This window comes from Protopterus annectens, chromosome 1.part2, assembly GCF_019279795.1.
Source record: "Protopterus annectens isolate FY-2018-M chromosome 1.part2, PAN1.0, whole genome shotgun sequence".
Classification (NCBI taxonomy): Eukaryota; Metazoa; Chordata; order Ceratodontiformes; family Protopteridae; genus Protopterus; species Protopterus annectens.
Window position 1 is genome coordinate 858,566,341 of NC_056727.1, and position 19,145 is coordinate 858,585,485.

Below are 19,145 nucleotides of genomic sequence, written 5' to 3' on the forward strand. Positions count from 1 at the left end.
CCTGTCCACTTTGTAATGAGAGATAAATGTATGTGGTTTAGCCCAAGTAGCAGCCGCACAAATAGTGTCTAGTGGTAGCGAGCTGCGTGAGCCAAAGATGTAGAAACTGATCTGGTGGAATGTCCTTTGGGTTTTGCTGATAATGTTTGGTCAGAGGTTTCATAAACATATGTGATACAGTCAGTTAGCCATTTAGAAAGAGTTTGTTTCGTAACTGCAAGACCCTTTCTGCTGTCAGCAAAAGCTACAAATAGTTGATCAGATTTCCTGTGATCTTTTGTTCTATCCAAATAAAATCTGAGTTGTCTATGGACGTCCAATTTGTGCAACATATACTCCAATTTATTAGAGTGGTTCTTAAAAAAGGTGGGTAATTCAATGGACTGATTAATATTACTAAAAGAACAAACTTTGGGGAGAAAGGATGGATTAGTGCGTAGGGATACTCTGTCAGAATGAAATATTAAATAAGGATGTTTGACAGAAAGGGCCTGAAGCTCAGACACTCGTCTAGCAGATGTAATGGCCACTAGAAATAAAGTTTTCCATGACAAAAATTTCAATGTGCAACTTGAAGCTGGTTCAAAGGGTGGCAACATCAATTTAGAGAGCAACAGGTTTAAATTCCACGGTGATGTCGGACTTCTGACTGGTGGTCTGATATGAAAAGAACCTTTTAAAAAGGCTTTACAAAGTCTGTGAGCCATAATAGGCGCACCACATTCCTCTACATGATAGTTAGAAATGGCAGCTAACTGTACTCTTAAAGTAGCCGGAAGCTCCTTCATGAAATAGTTCAGTCAAGAACTCTAAAACCTTGTTTAACGGAGCTCTAACAGGGTCCAAATGATGTGACTCCGCCCAAAAGACAAAACGTTTCCACTTACTGGTGTAAGTCTTTGTAGTGGAAACTTTATGAGAAGCTACTAAGATATCTTGAACCGCCGATGTAAGGGAACCGACCTGGCTAAAGGAAGCGGAGCAGCCAAGCTGCTAGATGGAGAGATTCTAGAGATGGGTGAGGAACTCCTGACGAGTGAGTCAGTAGATCTGGCTCTGGGTCCAGCATCCAAGGTCCCCGAATGCGGTGATGCAATAGAAAGGGGAACCATATTTGACGAGGCCAGAACGGGGCAATGAGAATAATCGTCCTCTGAAGGTTGTTGGCTTTCTGTAGAAACTTTGCAATGAGGAAATGGAGGAAAAGCATATAGGAGACCTGGGGCCAATCGTGCACCAGTGCGTCCCTGGGGACTTCCCTGGAGGGTAATAGGGCAAAGTAGCTCCTGCATTTGGCGTTCATTGGAGGCAAACAGATCGCAGGTAGGCTGGCCCCATTTGCGAAAAATCCTTCGCAACTGACTGTTTGAGGGACCACTCGTGAGGCAATAGTATTGCCCTGCTCAGCCTGTCGGCTATGACGTTGGATGACCCCAGGATGTGCGTTGCGATCAGAAAGCAACCGGTGGACTCTGCCCATTGCCAAATTCTCATGGCCTCTCTGCATAGTTGGTAAGACCTGGTTCCCCCTTGCTTGTTTATGTACCAGACTACGGACATGTTGTCTGTCTGAACTGCAATGGTCCCTGGAGGAAGAAGGGGAGCAAAGTGTTGCAACGCCAAAAACACTGCCCTCAACTCCAGAACATTGATATGCAGATTGTACTCCAGATTGGTCCATTCGCCTTGGACTGTCTGTCCCTGAAAGATGCCCCCCCACCCTATCAGGGAAGCATCCGTGGTTATCGTCGCTGATGGTGTGGGTAGCACAAATGGTCTTCCGGTGGATAGGTTGCAAGTCTGTAACCACCACATTAGGTGTGATTTGCATGTTTTCGTTATCAGTATTTCGTGAGTCAGTGGAAGTTGTTGGAATGACCATTGTGCAAACAGAAGCCATTGTAGCACTCTCATGTGCAGTCTTCCCAATGGTATCGCAATGAGAGAAGCTGCCATGAGACCCAAGACTTTCAGAACAATTTTTTCCGGTGACTTCCTGGACGACAGCAGAAGGGAAATGTTGATTTGAAGTGCTACTATTCTTTTTGTAGGAAGTTTTAGAACTAAATGATGCGTATCTAATTCCGCTCCTATGAATAAGATATGCTGTGATGGCTGTAGCAAAGATTTTTCTAAATTTACTGAAATTCCAAGGTGTGTACAAAGTTGTAGGGTGTAATCCCTGGCTTGTATCAGTTGACGCCTGGTGGTGGCAGACAGGAGCCAGTCGTCCAGATACGGAAACACTTGGAATCCTATGCGCCTCAGATGAGATGCTACCACTGCCATGCATTTGGTGAAGACTCTGGGGGCTGTAGTCAGACCAAAGGGCAGGGCTCGAAACTGATAGTGACTGGCTCCCAGCCGAAGCAAATGATCCCTGGACGCCCTGGCCATTTTGATGTGGTAGTATGCGTCCTTCAGATCTACTGAGCACATCCAGTCGTCCTTCCGTAAGAATGGAAGGATCGATTGAAGCGTGACCATTCGGAACTTTTCCTTCTTGACAAAGGTGTTGAGATGGCTTAGGTCCAGAATCGGCCTCCAGTCCCCTGTTTCTTTGGAACTAAAAAGAACCTTGAGTAAGTTCGAATCCTATTTGGTCCGCTGGGACTGGTTGGATGACTCTTTTTCTAGCAGCTTTGAAATTTCTGTAGCTGCTGGGTCTCGCAGATGGGGTGGTACATCTGGGAGTTTTCTCTTTGGAATGGGTGTGGATAGAAAAGGGATTTTGTAACCTCTGGTAACAATGCTTTTTACCCAATTGTCTGAAGAAAGGTTTTGCCAGGCCTGAGGGTATAAAGCTAAGCGACCCCCGACTGCCTCCAGAGCAGGACAGTCGGGCCTCCTCTCAGGAGTGCTGAAAAGGTTTGCCAGGGAGGTTATCCCTGTCACCTTGGTATTGCGGACCCCCTCTGCCGCCAGGGCGGCGTCTTCCACCTCTGCCCCCCCTCTGCCTCTAGTGGGGGCATCACCCTGTGTGTTTGGGAAAGATCCTTGGGGTTTTCGAAACCACATTTTCCCACCACGTTGCCCTTTGGGGTACGGTCTGGAAGGGTGGAAAACGGACTCCGACAGGAGAGAGAGTCTTTCCCTCCTGTTCACACCAGGTAAGGGTCTCCTTTACTTTAGGGCCAAAAAGTGTGGCTCCATCAAATGGGGCGTTAGTAAAGGAAGACTTGAAGGCTTCCAAGCGAACATAAGCGCATCCAGGATTGCCTACGAAGAGCAATCGCTGAAGCCGCTGCCCTACTTCGATCCTTCGGCTGCGTGGATATCAGCCTCATGGGCGAGTTTACAATGGATGTAAGGGTGTTGAGATGCACTGTAACTTTCTCTGAAACAGCAGCATCTGTAGTACCCTGGAGGGTATCTCCCAACTCTTTGACTAGATCCCTCTGTAAACGTGTAAAATGAGTCAAATAGTTCAGGGAGCATAGAAAGCCGCTGAACTGAAAATGCGCTTCCGTATCTGTCCATGGTCCTAGAATCTTTGTTAGGCGGATGGACAGATGAGGAAGACTCCGACATCTCCTTTTCATTGGCGCTGCCATCACCATGGCGTCTACTGGAACTCCTTTGGTGAGGTAAGCCTTGTCCTGTGGTGCCGTAATGTACTTATTTGGCTTCCTAGGGACTGGTTCCACCGTGTCAGGTGTCTCCACGCCCTTGAGCAATCAACTCCATTAACTCATGAGGCGGAGTGACCCAGGAGGAGGAAGGGCGAGCACCAGACCCCTTCAGCAAAACCGACTCATGCTCAGAAGGTGGGAGCGCTTGCCAGTCACCTCTCTCTTTTAGGATCTCCAAGATGTCAGAAAACGAGACATCTTCTGAAGCTGACTTAGGGGAGCCTTCTCCCTCATCTAAGTCAGTATCAGATGCCAAGGATTCTTGTGGAGAATCCAAGTGTCTCCTCTTACACAATCTTTTCCTAGGGACTTCTTCGTGGGGAGCATCCGAAGAAGCCTCCGAGGAAGAGGGGGCACCCTCCAGGGGTGGCTGAGACACTGGTGCCCGACGCTTGGGCGTGGCCGTGGGTGCAGAGGAGGATAACGGTCCTTTGTGGGGAGGAGAAGCTGTTCCTGCTGATGTGGTTGTCTGGGTAGACAACACCTTCCTCATGAGGTCGAAGGCCCCGGGTCCCGAGTCGAGGTATCTCCGGTTCGAAGAAATGGGAAGAATCCCGAAACAGGAACCGAAGGCACCGACCCGAGGGCGGAACCGAGTCGATCCCGCCGAGGCCCGAGGGAGTGTCGGAACCGAAACATCGGTCCGACTCTCGGTCCCGGAACCAAGGACGGATCTTCGGCCCCGAGACTCCAGTACCGGATCGGATGGAGTCGAGGTGAACGGTGCCGACCGAGAAAAGGACGGTTCTGGCACCGAGGGCTCCACAATCATCAGTTCAGCTTCTTCCGGCTCCGAAGACTGGACAGGTCTCGGAGGAGGAACAGATGGAGATAGTGGCAGGCCTTCAAATCTCGACATCAACTGAGAGGAGACCGATATAAGCTTGGATAGGGCCGTATGCTCCATCAATTTCTGCACCACACGGTCCACATCGGTGTCGGAAAGGGGCCTGGAAGAGCGAGTCGAAGGGATCGAAGACGGAGCCGACCTCAGCAGAGTCGGTGGAGGGAGCTCCGTCACCGGTTCCAAGACTCGAGGCTCGGAAACTGCCAACAGTTGACCACTCGGCCCCGAAGTCTGTGGAACCGGTGATCTAACTTTACCCGAAGAGCTCGGAGCCGATGACTTGGGCTCCGACGTCTTTGATTCCCTCGAGGATTTGGATGCCTGGTCTGAAGCATCCAGAGCCTCCTGGAAAGAAGGTTTCAACAAACCTCTGTCCATCAGTTTCCTGCGCCTATCTGTCATGACCCTCCCACTAAAAGAGTGACAAATAGAACAGTCCTCTTGTAAGTGGAGAGGGCCAAGGCAGTAGACACAGGAACTGTGGTTGTCCGTGACCGACATCTTTTGGCCACACTGGCAACGTTTGAAACCAGATTTCATTTTCTCAGACATAATGAAGTAATAGAAAAAACAGTCAAGTCCAGTAACAGTCAAATCCAGGAAAAACAGTCAAAATCCGGTAGATATGTAAGTCCGTTTGTCACCAAGTAGGGGTGGTAGGCCCCGAAAAACTCTATACCAGTTATATAGTTAAACTAAGTTAAACTAAGTTAACGGTACCGAGAATTTCTCTCTCTACTCACACACCATACACTAACTACAATAACTAGTGATCTTAAACAAGTTCTCTTGAAAATTTAACCAAAAGAGTTAAAATCTTATCTGAAAACCCTCGAGCTAGCCTCCAGCGATGCGAATGCAGCAGCGGCAAACTAGATCTGAGGTAAAGGCAGAGGGGGATTGTGGGTATTAGATGTCCTCGAGCTTCTTCTCGATGCAGAGCTTGCAGTCGGCTGGCACGAAGCCGAGGATCGGCTCCGAACCCATGTGTAAGAACAAAGGCGAGATTGAACACTCTCACATCACTAGTTAGGAAAGTATGGAAAGCAAGGATATTTTTTTTGTTTTTTTCAAGTTTTTTTTTACAGAAAAGCAGAAAACACAATAAATGCTATGATTTTCGATTAAATGCCAGCATGGGTAAACTTCAGTTACTGGCTGATAAGTACACTACCTGGATGCCAGTAAAGAAGAAATTTAAAGAACATGAAAAAATAAACTAGAAAAAGTGAAGAGAAAACGCTGACTGGGAAGAATCCTGCAGCTGTTTAGCAAAAAGCAATTCAAGCTCCAGCTTTGGCACTATAGTTGTTTTCTGGTAATTTAGAGGAAAAATTAAATCAAATGTAGTAAGAGTTGATTAAAATAAATGAAACACTGAATGAGTATATCAACTGAAACAATTAAAGGCTGGAAAATAGAAGAAGGCTTAACTAGTTATTCTGATGAACCAATAAAGCAGCAAAAATCAGAGGTTAAAAGGAAAAGAAAAGCTATCTGAGCATGAGACTTCTCAGGAAGATTTGTGCATGCAGAAAAACCATGAGATTTTCTACTATACCAGAGTTACCAGAAGGAACAGACTGTATTCATTTTATGAAAGCACAAATAAGAAACAGGATTTGTTAACTGAAAAGGCACATTGAATGTATGCTCCAAACTTGGCCATGAGAAAGCAGCAAAGACCTGTACAAGTAAAGATGCAATCATATCAGCACAAAGAGTGGAAATGACAAACTGTGGGAGAAGGGCAACATATTAAAACTTGGAGACAGTAGAGCATTTGTGGAAAAAAGAAGTTATGTACCTACCATAACGTTCCATGTTAGTTTTCTTCTCGCCTTCTTTCTTGCTGGTTGGGGTCGGAGCCGAGTCGGCCATCTTCAAAAGCTCGAGAGCTGCTTACTGGCTCGAGGGCACCCTATATCCCATGATGCCTGGCGCTAGATACCCAGATCTCGTTTGGTAAGTCTAACTGCAGACATAATAAGAAAGGAATCCAATCCTAGAATGCATAAATCCTACTGGAGAGACTACTAGTCAGAAAGGAATAGCCAGAGAAGACACAGCTAGTGAAAAGTCAAGAGGAACTCTTCTCGGTCCACTAGGATAGGGGGATGGAGGGTGGGACGCAAGAAAGAAGGCGAGAAGAAGACAACTAACATGGAATGTTATGGTAGGTACATAACTTCTTTTTGTTAAGTTGTCTATCTTGCCTTCATTCTTGCTGGTTGGGACAGCGTCCCTAGCACCTAAAATCCTGGGTGGCTCATCGGAACAGACTCATCAGAACAGTGGAACCAAAATCAGCTCTGCTCCTGGAAACCACATCCAACTTGTAATGCAAAATGAAAGTATGTGGGTTGGCCCACGTAGCCACAGCACAAATAGATTCCATGGGCAACCTAGCCTGAAAGGCCACCGAAGTGGCTAAAGCTCTGGTGGAGTGACCTTTTGGTTTAACTGGCAACTCTTTATTCCTCAGTTGATATATAAATGTGATGATAGAAGTCAACCATCTGGATAAGGTTACTTTGGAGACTGGTAGATCTTGTTTACCCACAGCATAAGACAGGAAAATTTGGTCCGATTTTCTAATGTCCTTAGTTCAATGCAAATAAAAGCGTAGTTGCCTGTGAACATCTAACTGATGCAACTTATATTCCGCCCTGTTGGAGTGGTTAGGAAAAAAACACTGGAAGGTCTATGGACTGATTCAAGTTATTCTCTGAAGAGACCTTCGGAAGGAAGGAAGGATTAGTCCTGAGAGCAACCCTGTCATTGTGGAACACTAGGTACGGAGGACGGATAGAAAGAGCCTGAAGTTCTGAAACTCTTCTGGCTGAAGTAATAGCTACCAGAAAAAGGGTTTTCCAAGATAGGAACTTCAAGGAACAAGAAGCTGCAGGTTCAAAAGGGGGCAAAATTAGAGAAGCTAAAATCAAATTTAGATCCCAAGGTGGTGGAGGATCTCTCACTGGGGGCCTGAGCAGAGTGGTCCCTTTGAGAAAGGCTTTACATAGCTTATGAGACATGATATTGTTTTCCGACAGGCCAATGTGAAAATTTGAAATTGCAGCTAACTGAACTCTAATTGTAGCGGAAGCGGACCCAGCATGGAACAATTATGCAAGACATTCCAAAATGTGGTGTACAGGGGCTGAAAAGGGGTCTATAATCTTAGCATCTGCCCAGGAAGAAAAATGCTTCCACTTACTAGCGTAAGTTTTTCTAGTCATAGACTTGTGCGATGACAAAATAATTTTGCGCACAGAGGGGGCGATATCTGGAAGCCTGGCTAAAGTTGGAAGTCGAGCAACCAAGCAGTGAGCTGGAGAGATCGTAGGGATTGGTGCAGCCTGCCCGATTGATGAATCAGAAGGTCTGGAACTAGGTCCAGAATCCAAGGCTGCTCGAGAAGATAACGATGCAGGAACAGGAACCATATTTGTCGAGGCCAGTAAGGAGCAATGAGGATCATTTTTCAGCCCAACACGGTAGCTTTCTGAATTAGCTTCGGGATTAGGGGAAAAGGAGGGAATGCATAAAGAAGTCCCTGAGGCCAATCGTGGACTAGAGCGTCTCTGGGGGAATGTCCGGGAAGTAGAAGGAGAGAGAAGAAATTGCTGCACTTGCTGTTGAAGGGAGTTGCTAAAAGGTCGCAGCAAGGCTGGCCCCATTTGTGGAAGATTTGGTCCGCAGCTACCTGATTCAGAGACCACTCATGAGGCATGAGAATTGCTCTGCTCAGCCTGTCTGCTATGACGTTGGACCTCCCAGGGATGTGCATTGTGTGGGAAGGGGGTAGGACCTGGTTCTGCCCTGCTTGTTGATGTACCACACTACTGACATATTGCCTGTTTGAATTGCAATGGTCCTGGTAGGAAGAGAGTCCTGAAGAGCTTGCAACGCTAAGAGCACGGCCCTCATCTCCAAGACATTTATATGCAGATGGTACTTGTGAGGTTGCCAGGTGCCTTGGACTGTTCTGCCCTGATAATGCCCACCCACCCAATCAGGGAGGCGTCCGTGGTCACCGTAGCAACTGGTGGGGGGAGTACAAATGGTCTGCCGTGGGACACTGATGTGGAGACCATCCACCACGCAAGGTGCTTCTTGCATGCTTCTGTGATCATAATCATGTAAGACATGGGAAGCTGCTGGAAGGACCATTGGGTGAAAAGAAGCCACTTGAGAATCCTCATGTGAAAACGAGCTAGAGGAACGAGTATGATCGCTGCTGCCATGAGACCCAGAGTTTGGAGGACAAACCTGGCTTGAATTCTTTTGCATGCTAATAAAACCTTCACATGTTGGCGAATCACTAATACCCTGTCTGGTGGAAGGCTCGCTGACATGTCTTTAGTATTTAAATTTGCGCCTATAAAGGTGATAGATTGACAGGGCGACAATGCAGACTTTTCGAAATTTATTGTGATACCTAGCCTGGAGCAAGTCTCGATAGTGCAGTCTCTGGCTTGCAGAAAGTGATGCCTGGTGGTAGCAGTGAGGAGCCAGTCGTCTAGATATGGAAACACCTGGAATCCTTGCTGTCTCAGGTGAGCGGTAACTACTGCCATACATTTGGTGAACACCCTGGGGGCTGTGGTGAGACCAAAGGGCAGACCTCTGAACTGATAATGGCTGGCTCCCAGCTGTAAGTGAAGGAATCTTCTGAAGTGTCTGTCCATTTTGATGTGGTAGTATGCATCCTGAAGATCTGCAGAGCACATATAATTGTCCTGACCCAGGAAGGGTAAAATGGACTGTAGCGTGACCATCCGTAACTTCGTTCTTTGTACAGACCTGTTCAGTCTACTGAGATCCAGAATGGGTCTCCAGTCCCCTGTCTTTTTTGGTACCAAGAAGAACCTTGAGTAAATTCCGGATCCTTGTTGGTCTGCTGGGACTTGCTGGATGGCCATTTTTCTTAGCAGTTTTGAGACTTCTTGAACTGCTTGGTCCCTTAGATTGGGTGGAACGTCTGGGAGGGACTTGTTTAACCTTAAGAGGGTGCGAACTAAGGGAATTCTGTAGCCTCCGGATATAACAGACTGTACCTATTTGTCTTGTGTTATGTCTTGCCAGGCTCTTGTGTACAGCGATAATCTTCCCCCGACTGCTTCCAGAGGTGGGCAGCCTGGCAACCCTTCAGGGATGCTGGAAGGGCTTCTCAGAGAAGGATTCTCTGCTGCCCTGATTTTGCGGACCCCCTCTGCCACGAGGGCAGTGTCTATTATTGTCCCCTCCTCTGCCCCTGGATGGGAACTCACCACGTGTGCCGGCAAGGCTCCCTGGGATTTCCGGAACCACATCTTTCCACTCTTCTGACCCTTGGGATATAGTCTGAAAGGAGTGGAAAAATGGACTCTTACAGCAGAGAGGGTCTTGCCTTCCTGCTCACACCTGGTAAGGGTGTCCTTCACCTGTGATCCAAAGAGAGAGGAACCATCAAAGGGGATGTTGGTGAAAGACGCTCTGAAAGGTTCCGCAAAGTTACATAGCTGCATCCAAGCATGTCTCCTTAGGGCCACGCCTGTGCCTGCAGCTCTATCGCACCATCGGCTGCATAAAAAATGAGCCTCATGGAGGAGTTCACCACTGAATTAAGAGTCGCCAGCTGGGAGGCTGCCTTAGCCTGGGCCCCCTCAGCTGATGGATCTTGGAGGGTATCTCCAAGCTCTTTAAGGAGATCCCTTTGAAGATGGATAAAGTGGCACAAATAATTCAGGGACCTCATGGAAAAGGTCGCTGAAGAGAACATCCACTTCCCATATCTGTCCATCGTCCTGGGCTCCTTGTTAGGGGGATGGACAGATGAAGAAGTTTCTGCGAACTCCTTCTTTGTGGCCACCGCTACCCCCATGGCATCAACGGAAACACGTTTGGTCAAAAACTGTTTGTCCTGTGGTGCAGTTATGAATTTAGTAGGTCTTCTGGGGGTCGGTTCCACTGTGTCTGGAGCTGAACACGCCTTCCGAGCCACCACAGACATCAGTGGGTCAAAAGGCGGAGACACCCAGGAGGTGGAAGGCCGGGATCCAAACGTGTCCAGGAATACCGACTCATCCTCGGAAGGGCTTAGGGTGGTCCAGTTCCCCCTCTGCCTAAGCATCTCAAGGATGTCTGAGAAGGAGACATCTTCAGAGGGGGATCTTGGGGACCCTTCCAAATCCTCTGTCGGTATCTGATGTGACAGACTCAGGGGAGTTAACATGCTTCCTCTTGCATTTCCTCTTACGAGGTGGCTCCTCTGAATGATCAGGGGAGGCCTCGGAGGAAGATACACCCAAAGGGGTGTCCTGGACTGCTGGATCCCCATGCTTGGGGTCTGGAAGAGGGGCAGAGGCTGACGCAGGCATCATAGGGGGAGGAGTCAATGGAGTCGATCGTGGGACTGACTCGGGGGCCAGTACAATCCTCATCACCTCGAAGGCGTCCCTACCCAGACACAGAGAGAGCTCTGGTTCCGAAGAAACCAGAATCCCTCTCCGCACCGCGGGGGATGGCACTGAGGCAGATGTGGGAGCTGAGCTCACCTGAGCCGAAGCCCCGAGGGGGAGAGCGGGGTCGGACAAGTGTCCGATGCTACTCGCCCCCTCGGAGCCGACAAGGGAGTCCCATCACCCAGATCCCTCCAGGGACGATACCATGGAAGGGATCAGAGCCGACGACAGAAACGAAGGAGAAGGTATCGGAGCTGACGATTCCACGACTCGAACCCCAACGAACTCCGGCTCCGAGCTCAAAGGATGAGCCAGAGGAGGAATATCTATAGACGTGGACAGAGCCAACACCTGATGAGGGGGGCTGGACAACATTTTAGCTAGGGCCTGCGATTTTAGCATTCTACTGACCACTCTTTCCAAGTCATGGTCTGAAAGTCTTGAGGACCGAGAAGAGTGGGATGATTGATGACTACGCTCCGGCTGGAGCAGAGGTGATCTAGGAGCCGAACTTATCGACTCCAGAGAAGGAGACCTAGATTTTTTTCGACTCTCAGACGGCTCTGAGGAACGTGTCAGAGCCAAATGGGAGGGAGGAGCATCGGTTCCAGCCGGAGCCGAGATGGATGGTACAGCTTCACCCAGCGATGGCTCCGAACTGGGAGCCGAAGGTTTAGGTGGCTTGGAAGATTTCACGGGCTGAGCCTTAGCTGGTGAATCTTGGGGCTTAAGTAAACCCCTCAGGATCAACTTATTTTTGTGCTACTGCAGGACTCTTGGACAGAATGCATGGCAAATCGAGCAAGAGTCCTGCAGGTGCACGGCACCCAGACAATAAACACAAGAAGTGTGACCATCTGTCAGAGACATCTTCTGACAGCATGAGTCACACTTCTTGAATCCGGATGGCTGAGGATCCTTGGACATCCTGAAAGAAAACCAAGGAACAAGGAAAACACACTCACAGAAAAGGTTAAGGTAACTAACCACAAAAAATACACACTACAGTTACCACAACCAAAACTACAAGAAAGGTTATATCTGCACTACTATAACCAAAACTATAGTTAACTACAACTAAACTAGCTGACAGTGATAATAAAAGGTAAAGAGCTAGAAAGAAAAGGTTATCCTCTAACTTAAATGGAAACCTTTCAGAGGTAAGTGTTGAAAGAGAAAGGGGGAGGGGACACTCTTTAATTAAAATGAGTTTCTGAGGGGAAGAGACAAGGATTCAGAAAGAAATCAACTACAATACAATAGTTTTATCTAAACTAAAAATTCTACACTAACACTAACAGTTTTATGACAAAAACAACGATAACTATAAAGTTTTATACGACCTGAGCCAGTAGAACAACCTCGCAGCAGAACCGGCAAATGAGATCTGGGTATCTAGCACCAGGCATCATGGGATATAGGGTGACCTCGAGCCAGTAAGCAGCTCTCGAGCTTTTGAAGATGGCCGAGTCGGAGCCGAGGATCAGCTCCGAACCCAACCAGTAATAATGAAGGCGATATAGACAACTTAACATATGATTGTTCACTGTACACCAGGTAGAAGAGAAGCAAATTCATCCCAGTGATCACAGAATGTCGAGATGCAAGTGTGACATTCAAGCTGCTATATCAAGCTTTCTTCAGATTATACTTTTCCTGGAGGAACAGACATTTTTTTATACTGAACAGTCTAAGGGGGAAATGCAAAACTTTACCCAACAAAAAGTAAGCCATCAGGGACTTCCAAGATGGCCGCACACTGATTAAAAGGTTAATTTCAACTCTTCCAGTGTGAAAAAAAGAAACTGATAGATAAGGGTCAGTAATTCTGCCAGTTTTAGTAAAATCCAGTTACTGGCTTGTAAGCACACTGCCTGGATGCCAGCAAAGAAAATTTTTAAAGAATTTGAAAGAAAATCAACTGCAAAAGATGAAGAGAAAACACTGACTAGGAAGAATACTGCAGCTCTTCACCAAAAAGCAGTTCAATCCCTGGCACTGGTACATGAAATGGATTCCACTAATTTAAAGAAAAAATGTCAAACATGCTCAGTGTTGATTAAAATAAATGAAACATTGAAGGAGGATATCAGCACATATAACAAAAGGCTTGGAAAAATGGATGAAGCTTTAAACAGCTATTCAAATGAAGTGCAAAAATCAGAGTTTGAAATGAAGATAAGGCTGGCTGAATATGAGACTGCTCAAGAAAAGCTCTTTCAAAAATAGTAGTTACAGGACTACATGCACAGAAAAAAATGAGATTTTCTGTTGTACCAGACAAACTGAAAAGAAGAGACTGTATTAATCTTATGAAAGTTCAAATAAACAAATGGACTGGTGATCCAGATCAGGATTTGTTAACTGAAAGGGTACATTGTGTATATGCTCCAAACCTGGCTATGAGAAAGCAGCCAAGACCTGTATTAGTAAAGATGCAATCATATCAGGAGGAAGACGTGATCCTGACAAAACTGTGACCGAAGGGCAAAATATTAAAACTTGGAAGCAGTAGGGTGTTTAAGGAAAATTATTATTCACTGCACACCAGGCAGAAGGGAAGCAAACTTCTCCCAGCAATCAGGGAATGTTTTTTTAAACACCTTTATTGAATTATCACTTGTGACATAGGCAAATTTATATTTATATAAAAGCAATCAAACTGTATGTTTAAAAAAAAACAAGTAATCCATGGTATCCCCAAAGTCTCAAACAACCCACTACACAAGTATAATGGTCCAAAAAAAAAGTGTAAGAAACTTCTCTGTGTTGAAGATTTTTAATTCATATATTATTACGTTAATCACTGTATATTAATATGATCAGATAATGGTAGTAGAAGTAGCAAACTTAAACTCGTTCTAAGTCAGAAAATGCTAAAAAATATAATTTGAAATATCGTACAGAATTGCTAAGTATTAAAAAGTAATCCAATAATTTTTATCAGGTATGGGAGTAGTTTATTGAGCTGCAAAACACAGTGTATTGGTATACATGTTAAAAAGTTCATATCCCTTCTCCCATCAGAGTGACATTCAAGCTGGTCCTGCCTTGCTTAGTAGCTGTCATAATAATATAACCCTAATGTACTTTAAATAAAATTAATAATGATGTGGTCCCTCTTATTAACCAGAATATTACTTCTGTGATTTTATCCAAAACAATATACTACATGGTTGGAAATATATAAACCTTAGACAATTTGGAAATCTAAAAATATATATAAATATGTACATATACATTTTGTGGTTACCTATTGAAACATCTACTCTTCATAACATCTAAACTCAAAACATCAAGACCATAACATCTAAACTTCAGAACATCTAAAACTCATAACATCGAATCTCAAAACATTGAAAACTATACAGCAACTATAAATAACATCCCACAGAGTTTTTACTATGTTTATGCAGGGGGACAAGCCCCCCTGCACCCATGTTGTGGGCTCTGCCCCCCCCCCACATAAATTAAATATACCAACCCCAAGGTCACACTACAGTGGGGAAAAGTTAATTTCCTAACCCCACTGTAATGTGACCTTGGAGTCGGTATATTTAATTTATGGGGGGTGTGGGGGAAGAGCCTCCCACTTGGGGGGTGCAGGGGGGCATGCCCCCCTGCATAAACATAGCAAACAGTGTGTGGGATGTTATTTATAGTTGCTTTGTAGTTTTCAATGTTTTGAGTTTCGATGTTATGAGTTTTAGATGTTTTTTGATGTTTTGAGTTTAGATGTTATGAAGAGTAGCTGTTTTGATAGGTAACCACATTTTGCATGCAAAAACTCCATTGTGCAAACCATATTCTATTTCCATAACCTATTGTTAACAAAGATTGCTTTCATCCTTCTAGACTTGGGAACTCCACGGCACAAAAACTGTTAAAAATGAAAAACAAGTCCAAGCAACTGTAGAGTCAACACTAGAATTTAATGAAATCTTAAAGCGCTTTACATTTGCAGTATATGCAAACTTCATCAGAAGTAAGAATAACTAAAATTACGTGATCTTTTTAAGAAACAGTTGATCAAAAAACATGGGACAATTAACTGACAATTATCATTTAACTAACAGCTTCTAAAATAAATTGAACCTGATCTCAAATATAAATTCCTACCTTTAACAATAAAAAACATTCATGTACACACAAACTTGAACATAAACATAACTGAAAAAATAAACTATAAAAAATTAATAAATAAATAATACATTGCCTTAATAAAACCAAAATACATCAGTATAATAGCAACAATAAACTCACTGCAGGAGGTGAAAACAAAGCACTGGACTTCCAACCATAAAAATAAGGTGTAATGAAGTCTGTATGGAATAGATGAAAAACACGGTGATTCGTTAAGCGTTTTGCCATTGTTGTCAGTTACTTAATAAATTCTGGTTTTTATGGTTGGAAGTCCTGCGCTTTGTTTTCACCTCCTGCAGTGCGTTTATTGTTGTTATAAGTTCATTTTCGCATTTGTATCTCCTCATATCTGGACATCAGTATAATAACCAATGTCAAAAAACAAAATATTAATTACTGTACTAATTAAACTAGTGATATAATAGCAATCAACTACACTTTAATACAATCTATCATCTTTGCACTCTTCAGTTTTAAAATACTACTAATGGAACAGGACTCATTGAGACCTGGAACATTGTATGCGTTAAGTTTGATTTGCCTCACTAGCTCTAGTTCTTCAAGTTTAAGAGGAAAAGGACCACCTCTAATGTCCTGAAGTACATTATCTATGGCCATAAATTTAAACTGGTGGTCCACATTAAGTTGGATAAGCTTTGCCAACGCATTATCAGTCTTATTATGACCAATAGCGTACAAATGTTCGTACATTCTGTCCTGGAGTCTACGCTCCATCTTGCCTATATAAAAGGCCAGACAGCATGTACATCTGTCCAGGTAGACCACAAACCTGGAGTTACAACTGAACCTAGATTTTAGTTTAAATTGCTGGCCATTCACCACAAAGAAATTAGCTACCTCCACATTTTTGCAATAATTACAATTCTCACACTTATTCATCCCAACTATTCTGGGAACCTTAAAATGCTGTTTTTCCAATAACTTCTTAAGGTTTCTACTATGTTTAAAAATAACATTAGGTATACTACCAAATTTATTAAATAACATTTGATTAGATCTAAACAATTCCCAATTTTTCCGCAAAATTTTAGTGCAACGATTACTCTGTGCACTAAATGTGGTTATGAAGCTACAATGTGGTATTTGGTTATTCTGAGTGGTAATCTCACAAATAACCTTAGGCACTAACAAATCTGGATCTCTTAAGTTGTCACGGACAGATGGCCTAATGGCTAAAATGGGTTTGTAAACTTGGCTTAACCTTTTAAAACTAACCTCCTCAATCAAAGATTCCAACAAAGATTCCGGGTAATCACGATGTAAAAAAAAAAGATTTTTTTAAAAATGTACATTCTTCCATGAAATCTTCCTCCTGGCTTATAATACAAGAAGCCCTAACTAGCTGACACTTGATGACAGGCCTTTTCTGGTGAAGCGGGTGACAGCTAGAAAAATGAAGGAAAGAATTGGAGTGTGTACTTTTCCTAAAAATTTTGGCCATGTAACAACTCAATGTTCTATTCTTACTTAACCAAATGAGTAAATATGCTATGGCCTCCATATTAAAAGTGGACGTAAATTGTAAAAATTCAGATGATTGATTAAACATTTCCAGCATAACTCGACCTGTCTCCTGATCCACGTTCAACAAAATAAATATGTCATCCAGGTATCTGGTGTAATATACGAGATCCTTTTGGACATTCATATTCTTCAATACTAATTCGAATTCCCAGTGCACCATAACCAGGTTGGCTACACTGGCTCCACACGGGGAACCCATTGCTATACCCACTTTCTGCAAAAAAAAAATGATTATTAAACATAAACAAATTATTTGTTAATACTAGGTCGAGCAATTCGATCACTAAAGAAATCTCTGAACTAAGGGCTCCATGTTTCTTCAGCATAAGAGCCACCCATTAGATGCTGACCTCATGTGGGATGCATGTGTACAGGTCTTTGACGTCAATAGTGAGAAAATTGTAATTCTCATTATACTCTAAACTATCAATTTTAGCCAAAAAAGACCAAGAATCTTTACATATTTCGTCTACAAAGACTACATACTTCTGCAACATTGTGTAAATGACCTTAGCACAAGCATAAGTGGGAAAGCCTCGACTGTCAACTAATGGTCTCATATGTGAATCTAACAGGTATTTGTGTATTTTTGGAATGCCGAACAAAAATGGGTATGTAGGGTAAGATGTCATAAAATTAAACATATCCTGTTCAATTCGACCCTCAATGAATAAGTCATTAATACACGTCCTAATCAAATTATAAGCCTTGTTGCCCTCTGAACGAGAACTCATTTGGTAAGCTTTACTGCACAACAGTCTATCTATACCCTCAATGTAATCAGCATTGTCAAAAACAACCAAACCTCCACCCTTGTCAGGTTTACAGACACGAATGTCTTGTGAGTGAATATACTTTAAATAATCACGTTCTTCACGATTAGAATTCATAAAATAGCTACTGTGTAGGCTACTTTTAACCATTTGTCTAATATCCAATTCACATAATTGCTCAAACACCTGCAAAACTGGGTGTAAAGGTGGGTTGAAAGTGCTGGAAATTTGGAAAGTATTATTACCTAATGTGTCTGTGAGATTATCAAACAACAAATGAAAATTCAACTTTCTGGTGAAGGACTTAATTTCAATAATTGACTTAACCAAGTCAATTTGATGTTGGGGTACATAAGTGTGCCCCTTTGCTAAAAAGTTCGCAATATCAATAGTAAATACAGCTGAAGAAAAATTGTACACTCTAAAGTCCCCTTCTTTGTTGCAGATAACCCTTGGGCCAACAAGACCTGCCTGTAACTGTTCTTCATTACTTGGAGACCTAGATACAAAAAATTCTTCGCCACTAAAAGGTGTTTGTTCATGAGGAACCACCAAATGAAAAATAAGGAAAGGCACCCCACTGGAGGAATCTAATACCTCACTGGAAGGATCTTCCACGACCTTTAAGTTTTTGTCTGTTCTAATTTGACTTGCCCTTGTTCAATTGTAGGCTCTTCTGTTGTCTCGGCCTCATTCCTGTAAAACTGGCTTGCCGAAAAACCTGATTCTGATTGTAATTTTGGTCATTCTGTTGTCTGTTATTGTTATAATACATGCAACGAATGTTTTGTAGTCTCTCACTCCTCCGGACCTCTGGAAAACCGGAACCACTGTCATTTGATTCACTACCGTTACTAGTTCCATTCATAGCCTCAGTAGGAATGTTAGCGCTCAGGGCATCCTGCTCACCATTAAACTGATTCAACTGAACATTATTAGAAAGGCCATGATGATGGACTTCCTTTTCTTGATGGTGATGCAAAACCCAGCCAGCCTGCCATACTTGAGCTGGAGAAGGGGCTGGATATGCAACACTCTGATTATATGCTTTACAATCACGGTCCAGTTTTTTAACTTTATATTCATATTTGTAACTAGCAAACTCAAAGTCATTATTGATACTCCTGTCCAAGTCAGTTACTGAACTGGTTATAGAGTCAACCTAGATTGAATAATGTTTAACCATCATTTCTAAAAGTTCAAACCCTTGTCGGTTGAACAATTATATTAAGTCAATGTGAAAAGGCGAATCTTCAACAAGCCCTGTAGGATAGGATACTGAAACCTACGCAAGCCTTTCGGGACAACTCTTTGTACTAAGCATTCCTTGAAATAAGAAATTTCCAATTGGAGTTTCTTTAGTTTTAAAAGATGATTATCAAACAATTTCAATCTATTAACTATATCAGGAGATTCTGAAACGTTACCTCTCACTGACCGAGGATCATTAACAGTAGATGATGCTGGTTCAGAAATAGAAAAGTTGTCCGAAATCCATGTTGCCATCAGACTGGTCCTGCTGGTGGACAGAATTCACCCGCATGTCTTCTTGAAGGACCTCTTGTGTATTAACTTGTTGGTTCATTGTACCCTTTTTGCCTTCCCACAATAGCTGGTTAGACGACTGAGCTAGGGTCATCCTTAAATTTATGGCCATAGATAATGTACTTCAGCACATTAGATGTGGTCCTTTTCCTCTTAAACTTGAAGAACTAGAGCTAGTGTGGCAAATCAAACTTAACGCATACAATGTTCCAGG